At 44.6% G+C, this 11033-nt stretch overlaps 1 non-coding gene across 1 annotated transcript; it reads left to right on the forward strand.

Moving 5' to 3' along the window:
• The first annotated feature begins 295 nt into the window (after window positions 1–295).
• On the forward strand, window positions 296–436 carry LOC118147928 (U4 spliceosomal RNA). The gene has a single exon (XR_004734629.1). It is a non-coding gene; the product is annotated as a U4 spliceosomal RNA (small nuclear RNA).
• Window positions 437–11033: the final 10597 nt, after the last annotated feature.

Here is an 11033-nt window from a genome sequence, read left to right on the forward strand (position 1 = left end):
TCAAGCCTGTAATCCCAGCACTTTGGGAGGCCGAGGCGGGTGGATCACGAGGTTAACAGATCGAGACCATCCTGGTCATCATGGTGAAACCCCGTCTCTACTAAAAATTACAAAAAATTAGCTGGGCATGGTGGTGCGCTCCTGTAATCCCAGCTACTCAGGAGGCTGAGGCAGGAGAATTGCCTGAACCCAGGGGGCAAAGGTTGCGGTGAGCCGAGATCGCGCCATTGCACTCCAGCCTGGGTAACGAGCGAAACTCCGTCTCAAAAAAAAAAAAAAGAAAAAGGTTGCAGGTAGCTTTGTGCATTGGCAGTATCGTAGCCAATGAGGTTTCTCTGAGGCGCAATTATTGCTAATTGAAAACTTTTCCCAATACCCGACCATGACGACTTGAAATACAGTCTGCATTGGGAATTTTTGACAGTCTCTATGGGGACTGAATTATAAAAAAAAAAATGAAAAGAAAAAGGTTTCAGGTATGGAAAGTGAAGGATTTATGCTTGAATAAAAAGAAAAAATGAAAAATAAAAAGAAAATAAAAAATAAAAAGAAAACACACCAAAATATCAACAGTAGGTGTTGGAAATAGAAATGACTTTTTCGTTCAACTTCTCACGGCTTAAGAAAAAACAAAACAACCTTTATTTTGCTCTGATAAAAAGTTAATGCTTTCATTCAATAAAATTGCAAGCATTTGGCCAGGTGTGGTGGCTCATGCCTGTAATCCCCGCACTTTGGGAGGTAGAGGCAGGTGGATCATGAGGTCAGGAGTGCGAGACCAGCCTGACCAACATGGTGAAACCCCGTCTCTACTAAAAATACAAAAATTAGCTGGGTGTGGTGGTGAGTTCCTGTAATCCCAACTACTCAGGAGGTTGAGGCAGGAGAATCGGGAGGCAGAGGTTGCAGTGAGCTGAGATCACGCCATTGCACTCCAGCCTGGGTGACAGAGAAAAACATCTCAAAAAAAAAAAAAAAATTGCAAGCATTAAAGTGTCAGGTAGAAAGTCAACCCTCATTCATTGCCCTGTTTGAATTTCTCTAAAGCATGTTTTCAAAATTAATTTATTGTGAGAATATCAGACCAGACTATTTTTGAAGAAGTTGCACATTATTTCTTTTTGTGTTGTAGAATTCTTTTGCTTTTAAAAAAAAAAATACATGTATCCTAAGACAGATTAAGTTCTATATATAGTCAGCATTATGGTATCTAGACTTTTCTTTACAAGAGAGAAGGGGAGGACAAGCTGAACTACCAGAAAAACAGATCTGATTTTGCTTGTTATCAAATAGTTATTACTATCAAGTCTGGAATTGCTTATTCTTGCTTTTTTTTTTTTTTTTTTTGAGACAGAGTCTTGTTCTGTCACCCAGGCTGGAGTGCAGTGGTGCAATCTCAGCTCATGCAAACTCCATCTTCCAGGTTCATGAGATTCTCCTGCCTCAGCCTCCCGAGTAGCTGGAATTATAGGAGTGTGCCACCATGCCTGGCTATTTTTTTTTTTTTTGAGATCTCTTTTCGCCCAGGCTGGAGTGCAATGGGGCAATCTCAGCTCACTACAACCTCCACCTCCCAGGTTCAAGCAATTCTCCTGACTCAGTCTCCTGAGTAGCTGGGATTACAGGTGTGCACTACCATTCCCAACTAATTTTTTTGTGTTATTAGTAGAGATGGGGTTTCACCATGCTGGCCAAACTGGTCTCAAACTCCTTACCGCAGGTGATCCACCTGCCTCGGCCTTCCAAAGTGCTGCGGTTACAGGTGTGAGCCACTGTGCCTGGCCAAGTCTGGAATTTCTTAGATGTGGAGTCAAGTCAATCTGTTAACCAGGTCCTTGTTGGATTCAAAAATTGTTTTTATGAGACTTCATTTAGAACAAGGTCCTATGAGCTCTACATTTCTGCTTCTCCCATATCACACAGGGCTTGCTAAGTACTAGGCACACAAACTTTGCAAAAGGACTAAAAGTTTGATGCAGAAAGGTTTACTGAGAGATCACATTCACTAGTCAACGTGGAATAGTGAAAAAAAAAAGATGGCAACATCAGAGAACCTTACTGAATAACAGTATGGACCAGGTACTGCAATAGGCACTGAATTTCTCTCAATCCTTTCAATATCTCTTTGAAATGGGTACTATTAGCCCTCAACTGACAGATGAGAAAACTGAGGCTGAGGTTTGCATAGCCAGTGAGTGGGGCAGACGAGCTTTTAATCTGTTAATATACCTGTCTGACTTCACAACCTCTGACCTTTCCACAGGGCAGGAGAGGCGCCAGATGAGTGACTCAGGAAATAGGGTCATAGGTCTCCCTTTTCTGAGGCAAGTGTCCTTTCATGCCAGGCAGCTAATAAAAGGTCCCTGTTTTATTTACTATTGCCTGGCTATCTTCTGTTCTGCATTCCTGAGCCAGTAAGCTCCTAAAGGGTGACGCATTTTCTTTCTCTCCTATAATAACAGTACATTGGCACCTCTGTGCCCAATTAGAGGATTGATGTCTATTTCTTAGTCTATGTGCTGATGTCTGTGCCTGACCAACTAATCCCTCCCCTGAACAATATAAAACAGACCAGGTGCTGGGCACCGTGGCTCATGCCTATAATCCCAGCACTTTGGAAGGCCAAGGTGGGTCTGATTGTTTAGGCCCAGGAGTTCAAGAACAACCTGGGCAACATGGTGAAACCCCATCTCTACAAAAAATACAAAAATTACCCAGGCATGGTGGCACATGCCTGTAGTCCCAGCTGCTCAGGAGACTGAGGTTGGAGGATCTCTTGGGCCTTGGAGGTGGAGGCTGCAGTGAGCCATGATTGTACCATTGCACTCCAGCTTGGGCAACAGAATCCAAACCCATGTCAAAAACAAAACAAAACAAAACAAAGCAAAACCCAAAAAACAAAAAACAGACCAGGATGCTTCCCTACCAAAGAACATTGAGACATGATTAGCTTCTCTCTGCTTGTCTTTCCTGAGCATATCTGCTGAATATCACCAGCTCGTGACTGTCCACTCGAAAGACAGGAGAGGAGCAAGCCCAGGGAGGTTGATTCGTGGAAAGAGTAACGCATCCAAAGAGTGTAACTCTGAACTTACTTACTTAAAAACATCTATAGTTGACGTTCATTGTTTGTGGCAGCTGTTTTCAGTAAAGTTGCAATTAACACTGAATTACTTAATATTAAACAGTCACTCACAGGGGATCTACCGGGTAAGGTCTCTTTGAGTCTCTGCTTACAATGTTTCCATCCACCAATCAATACATAACTGTGTTGTATATGTGCATTTGTTTAAAGCACCTTATTTAGGCCGGGCATGGTGGCTCAGGCCTGTAATTTCAGCAGTTTGGGAGGCTGAAGTGGTCAGATCACCTGAGGTCAGGAGTTTAAGATCAGCCTGGTGAAACCCCGTCTTCACTAAAAATACAAAAATTAGCCAGGTGTGGTGGCACATGGAGGCCGAGGCAGGAGGCTGAAGCAGTAGAATTGCTTAAACCCAGGAGGCGGATGTTGCAGTGAGCTGAGATTGTGCCACTGCACTCCAGCCTGGGTGACACAGGGAGACTTGGTCTCAAAACACAAAAAAATAAAATAGATGTACCTTATTTAATATATCTTGTTGATTCATTAACATTGAATTCACAACCAACAGCAGTATAACTAAGGCCTGAATGAAGCTTATCTGTGATGCACATCACACCCTTCTGATGCTTGGAAACACCAGACAGCACTTCAGCACTATTCCTGGAGACCATGTTAAACAGCCAGATTATCAACAAAAAGCACAAACAGCTGGGCACAGTGGCTCATGTCTGTAATCCCAGCACTTGGGGAGGCCAAGGTGGGCAGATCACCTGAGGTCAGGAGTTCGAGACCAGACTGGCCAACATGGTGAAACCCATCTCTACTGAAAATACAAAAATTAGCTGGGTGTGGTGGTGTGCACCTGTAATCTCAGTTACCCACATACCTTCCCTGTTTAGGCCCAGGAGTTCAAGAACAACCTTGAATAGCTGGGAAGGTATGTGGGTGACTCAGTTGGGAGTCTGAGGCCTGAGAATCTCTTGAACCCAGGAGGCAGAGGTTGCAATGAGCTGAGATCGTGCCACCACACTCCAGGCTGGGTGACAGAGCGAGACTCCATCTCAAACAAACAAACAAAAAAAAGGCACAAACATACGAAAAATGCTTGTGGCACTAAATGTGTTGCAAAAAGGCCACATGGATAGTTGGGGAACTGAAACAAGAAGACAGAGCACCACCTTGCTAACGTCAGCTGGGAAGGTATGTGGCTGACTCAAATGTTTTACCCCTCCTCCCATGTCTGTGAATGGCCATTAAAGCACAATAAGTTTTTTTTTTGTTTTTTTTTGAGACGGAGTCTTGCTCTGTCACCAGGCTGGAGTACAGTGGCACCATCTCAGCTCATTGCAATCTCCACCTCCCTGGTTCAAGGGATTCTCCTGCCTCAGCCTCCTGAGTAGCTGGGACTACAGGCTCGCACCACCATGCCCAGCTAATGTTTGTATTTTTAGTATACAAAAGTAGAGACAAGGTTTCATCATGTTGGCCAGGATGGTCTTGATCTCTTGACCTCGTGATTCACCCGCTTCAGCCTTCCAAAGTACTGGGATTACAGTTGTGAGCCACTGCACTCGGCCAATAAGTTTTGATTTTGGGGTTACAAATATATTTTAATAAGGAGGTAAATTTGTAAATATGGAATCCTTGAATAATGAGGATTGACTGTAATTGCATCAGTGCCAATTGTTGAATTAGACATCTGGGGGACTATTGCATTTATTTTTGATACTTGCAAGGCTAGTCTAAGATAAACCTTAAACTTGGCCAGGTGTGGTGGCTCACGCCTCTAATCCCAGCACTTAAGGAGTCTGAGGTCGGGAGTTTGAGACCAGCCTGACCAACATGGAGAAACCACATCTCTGCTAAAAATAAAAGAAAAATACCCAGCACTTTGGGAGGCCGAGGTGGGTGGATCACGAGGTCAAGAGATCGAGACCATCCTGGTCAACAAGGTGAAACCTCGTCTCTACTAAAAATACAAAAATTAGCTGGGCATGGTGGTGTGTACCTGTAGTCCCAGCTACTCGGGAGGCTGAGGCAGGAGAATTGCTTGAACCCAGAAGGTGGAGGTTGCGGTGAGCAGAGATCATGCCATTGCACTCCAGTCTGGGTAACAACAGCAAGACTCCGTCTCAAAAAAAAAAAGAAAAATAGCCGGGCTTGGCGGCTCATGCCTATAATCCCAGCTACTCCGGAGGATGAGGCAGGAGAATCGCTTGAACCCAGGAGGCGGAGGTTGAGATGAGCCAAGAGCGCATCATTGCACTCCAGCCTGGGCAACAAGAGTGAAACTTCATCTCAAAAAAAAAAAAAAAAAAAAAAAAGAGAAAGATAAACCTTAAATTCTAAGATAATTTCTTTCTTTTTTTCTTCCTTTCTTTTGTTCTCTCTCTCTCTTTCTTTTTCTTTCTTTCTTTTCTCTCTCTCTCTCTCTCTTTCTTTCTTTAAAACAGAGTCTTGCTCTATCACTCAGGCTGGAGTGCAATGACATGATCTTGGCTCACTGCAACCTCCACCTCTGGAGTTCAAGCAATTCTCCTGCCTCAGCCTCCTGAGTAGCTGGGATTACAGGTGTGTATGACCACGCTTGGCTAATTGTTGTATTTTTAGTGGAGATGGGGTTTCACCACATTGGCCAGGGTGGTCTTGAACTGCTGACCTCAGCTGATCCACTCGCCTTGGCCTCTCAAAGTGCTGGGATTAGAGGCGTAAACCACTGCACCCTGCCTAACATGATAACTTTCCCTCTAATTCCCTAGACATGGACTGAGATCCAAAGTCTGGGTAAATAAGAGAAAGAGGACAGGAGCATTTTTCCTCTTGGTAGCCTCCTCCCAGTCCCTCTCTCCTGAATTTTTTCTTTGAGAGAAATCATATTTAGGTTAAAGACAAGAAGAACAATAGTGCGTGTAAAGCTTGTGACCTCACCCAAAACATTATAAAATGAGCTATAAATCCAGGGAACACAATGTCTGCACATTCTGCAGCTTTCCAGAAAATCTAGGCCAGGCAACTGGAGGGGGTGGAATGGGGGAGTGAGGGATGGAGGGTAATTTCTCACTCCTCCAGTGCTAATATTCTCTGCAATAGGACCCTATTTTCTCATTCAGTTCCCAAAAGAGCCTGTGGAGTGGGCACACAGCAATTATTAAAGTTAAACAGAAGGTTGAGCTGCATAATATCATCTGGCTACTTAGCAGCCAGTCTCAGAACCTGGGTCTTCAGATCCCACAAACTTGTTTTCTTTCTCTGAGTTTTGAGTTGGAACAAATTGAATCAGTCCCAGATGTTGATATCAATGCATCTGTGGTTGAGAAGATAAACAATGCTTTCTAGGCTTTGAGAAATCTATGAATTATTTTACTTTTCTACATTTCTTTCTTGAACACCTACTATCTGCAAGAGAGAGGGTGAGCATTGGGGTCCAAAGGTGAGTCAGCTCTGACCTCCACCGGAGTGGAATTCTGACTGCCCAATAAAAAGACAATGTGGGCCACAGTCATGCCATGTGCCACCTAACAGCTATTTGGTCAATGACTGACTACATGCACAATGGTGGTCCCATCAAATTACAGCTGCATTTTTAATATACTTTTTCTTTTTCTTTTCTTTTCTTTTCTTTTCTTTTCTTTTCTTTTCTTTTCTTTTTTTTTTGAGATGGAGGCTCGCTCTGCTGTCCAGGCTGGAGTGCAGTGGCACAATCTCGGCTCACTGCAACCTCTGCCTCCTGTATTTCAGCGATTCTCTTGTCTCAGCCTCCCAAGTAGCTGGGATTACAGGTGCCCGCCCCCACACCCAGCTAATTTTTTAATTTTTAGTAGAGATGGGGTTTCACCATATTGGCCGGGCTGATCTCAAACTTCTGACCTAAGATGATCCTCCTGCCTTGGCCTCCCAAAGTGCTGGGATTACAGGCATGAGCCATTGCGCCTGGCCCCACTTTTACTATACTTTTCTATGTTTAGATGTGTCTAAACACACAGATCCTTAGCATTGTGTTATAATTACCCACAGTATTCAGTAGAGCAACATGCTGGCTAGATTTGTAGCCTAGGAGCAATAGTTTATGTTACACAGTTTAGGCGTGCAGCAGGCTCTACCCTCTAGGTTTGTGCAAGTACACTCTATGATGTCCGCACATTGGTGAAATCACCTAACAACACATTTCTCAGACATATCCCTGTCATTAAGCAAAGCATGGCTGTATGTAGTATTAAATTATCTAGCTGCCGCAATAGAACACTGAAAAGAAGCAGGTGAAATTAATTTAATACTATAGTCCCTTAACCCAATATATATAAATATCATTTTCACATGTAATCAAAATGAAAATTCTTTTTCCTTTTTTGAGACAGGGTCTTTCTGTGTCACCCAGGCTGGAGGGCAGTGGTCTGATCGTAGTTCATTGTAACCTCAAACTCTGGGGTCAAGCGATCCTCCTGCCCCAACCTCCCAAGTAGCTAGGACTACAGGCCTGCACCACCACACATGGCTAATCTTTTTTTTCTTGAGACTGAGTCTTGCTCTGTCACCCAGGCTGGAGTGCACAGTGGTGTGATCTCAGCTTACTGCAACCTGCGCCTCCCGGGTACAAACGATTCTTCTGCCTCAGCCTTCAGAGTAGCTGAGATTACAGGCACCCACCACCATGCCTGGCTAATTTTTGTATTTTTAGCAGAGACAGGGTTTTGACATGTTGGCCAGACTAGTCTCAAATTCCTGATCTCGTGATCTGCCTGCTTCAACTTCCCAAAGTGCTGGGATTACAGGTGTGAGCCAGCACACCGGGGCCCGGGCTAATTTTTTTAATTTTTATTTTTGTGGAGATAGCGTCTTGCTATGTTGTACAGGCTGGTCTCAAACTCCTGGCCTCAAGCAATCCTCCTGCCTCAGCCTCCCAAAATGTTGGAATTACTGATGTGAACCACTGTGTCTGGCCTAAAATTAAAAATTTGTAATTAGCTATTTTACGTTTTTAAAAATTTATATTTTCAAAACCCAGTGTGGAGATTAGATTTGCAGAATATCTCTATTTGTACTAGCCCCTCTGGTGGGGCCCCATGGCCACATGTGGCTAGTGGCTACCATATTGGATGGCAAATATCTAGAGGGGAGGGATTTCTAAATGGATTTGAAAACCCCCATGGGCTCCTGGCCATAGCGAAAACCTGAACCTATACCCTGGGAGCACCAGGAAGGGAGAAGTTCATCCTGTCTGGAAATTGCTTCTCAAGGCTTTTCAGAAAAGGAGGCTTTTGAGTTGGAATCAGTTGCACCCAGAAGAGAAGGTCATCCTTGGAAAGTAGGACCACCCATCTGGTGGCTGGTGGAAGTGGATGGCGGTGGCTGGGCTTTTTCTTGAACCAGTTCGGTTCTGACATTCTTCAGACTTGCTTAAGTTTTGCAGCAGGACTTGAGTTTTAGGAGGGGCAATCGATTTTCAGTCCTAATGGATTTGTCCAGAGCTGTGTGTTTAGAACTGAGTAATCCAGTCCCTGCTGTCTAGATGCTCATTTCAGAGTAGTGCTTTTTTTTGAGACAGTTTCTCTGTTGTTACCCAGACTGGAGTGCAATGGCGTGATCTCGGCTCACCGCAACCTCCACCTCCTGAGTTCAAGCAATTCTCCTGCCTCAGCCTCCCGAGTAGCTGGGACTACAGGCGTGCACCACCACGCTCAGCTAATTTTGTATTTTTAGTAGAGACGGGGTTTCACCTTGTTGACCAGGGTGGTCTTGATCTCTTGACCTCATGATCCACTGGCCTCGGCCTCCCAAAATGCTGGGATTATAGGTGTGAGCCACCACGCCCAGCCAAGTAGTGCTTCTTAAACTCAAGCAGCACCTGCACCTGAAAGGCTTGTTGAAACCCTGATTCTTGGACCCAATCCCCAGAGTTTCTGATTCAGCAGCCCCGTGGTGGGGCCTGAGAAGGTGCATTTCTAACCAGTTCCCAGGGATGCTGATGCTGACAGTTAGGGAACCAATCTTTGTGACCATTGATTGAGTAGATGATTAAGGTAATGAAACATTGATTCAAAAACATTTTAAAATTAGTTGTCTGTGAGAGGTATTGCTTCAGCACTGGGAATACAGAGGTGATCAAGACAAGCAAAGGCCCCCTCCTTCAGTGAAGCTTCCAGCATGGACATAAATAACAGACATGATGGGTGCCTCTGGGATCTGAAGTTGGCCTGATCAATAATATCCCACTGTCAGCTCTGCAACTCTGATACCTACAAAAATTACCATCTTTTGACATCCCAAATTATTTCTAGCCCTAAAAGAAAAATCTGTAACAGATATGCCATTTAATGAGAATCTACTATATGATAGAATTTGTGCCAGGGGTTTTGCAAATATATTTGCATTGCATTCTGACAACAATGATAACCACCACTACCTGCTTTATACAACAGAGGTGGCTGGGCCGGGCACAGTGGCTCATGCCTGTAATCCTAGCACTTTGGGAGGCCAAGGCGAGTGGATCACTCGAAGCCAGGAGTTCGAGACCAGCTTGGCCAACATGGTGAAACCCTGTCTCTATTAAAAAAAAAAAACCAAAACAAAAAAACCAGAGGTGACTGAGTTTCAGAGAGGCTGGTGAAATGCCTTGCCCATATTCTTCTTCTTCTTGTTTTGAGACAGAGTCTCTGTCGCTCAGACTGGAGTGCAGTGGTGTGATTGATCTCGGCTCACTGCAACCTCTGCCTCCTGGGTTCAAGTGATTCTCATACCTCAGCCTCCCAAATAGCTGGGACTTCAGGTGTGAGCCACCATGCCTGGCTAATTTTTTGTATTATTTGTAGAGTTGGGAGTTTCACCATGTTGGCCAGGGTGGTCTTGATCTCTTGACCTTAGGTGATCCATCTGCCTCGGCCTCCCAAAGGGCTGGGATTACAGGCGTGAGCCACCATGCCCAGCCCCTTGCCATATTTCTACAAACTAGTTTGTGGTGCAGCTGTGGTTTATCCATGGTCTTTTTTTTTGTTGGTTCACGGTATTACCTCCGTCTGGTCCTCTTACAACGTTCCCCTACTCTCCCATTTTTTTCTAATTAACTCCTCTTAATCACTCCTCAGATTCCTCAGCAAGCACTGATTTTTCAGGAAAGGGTTTCTTGACTTTCTGGGTAAGTTTCAGTGGTATACTGATCTCTTACTTAATCTACAGGGAAGGTCTTATGATGCCTACTTAATAGAATTTGTTGATTGAATAAAGAAGCTAATGAATTTGAGAAAATCAGGGAAGGCTTCTTGGAGGAGGTATACCTTGTTCCAGTGGGCTGAGAAGACATTTCATGAGACCAGAGCAAGGAGAAGAGTAGCCTGGCAGCTAAAGCCAGAGACAGACCTGAACCTGGAGGTATGAAAGCCTGTGTGAGAATCAGGTATTCTTTTTTTTTTGAGACAGAGTCTTGCACTGGCTGGAGTGCAGTGGCACGATCTCGGCTCACTATGACCTCTGCCTCTTGGGTTCAAGCGATTCTCCTGCCTCAGCCTCCCAAGTAGCTGGGATTACAGGCATCTGCCACAACGCCCAGCTAATTTTTTGTATTTTTAGTAAAGAAAGGGTTTCACCGTGTTAGCCAGGGTAGTCTTGAACTCCTGACCTTAGGTGATCTGCTCACCCCGGCCTCCCAAAGTTCTGGGATTACAGGCATAAGCCACTGTGCCTGGCCAGGGATCAGGTATTCTGTACAATCTTGGGGCTTGTTAGGTTTCAAGTGGAGGTCACACTGGAGGCAGATTGTGGGGTTGACAGGGAGTTCTGATTAAGCTACTTCAGGACATAGATAGCTATGGAATATTTGAGGGCTGCCAAGCCACATATATCATTTGTTTCTGTTTCAGAGGAAAAGCTCAACAACTTAGGTGAGAGATGCATGGGGAAGCGGGTAGGGAGGAGGAACCACAGTTAAAGTTCAAGCTCCAAAATGGTCTTCTTGGGACCA

Source organism: Callithrix jacchus, chromosome 1 (genome assembly GCF_049354715.1).
Source record: "Callithrix jacchus isolate 240 chromosome 1, calJac240_pri, whole genome shotgun sequence".
NCBI classification, from domain to species: Eukaryota; Metazoa; Chordata; class Mammalia; order Primates; family Cebidae; genus Callithrix; species Callithrix jacchus.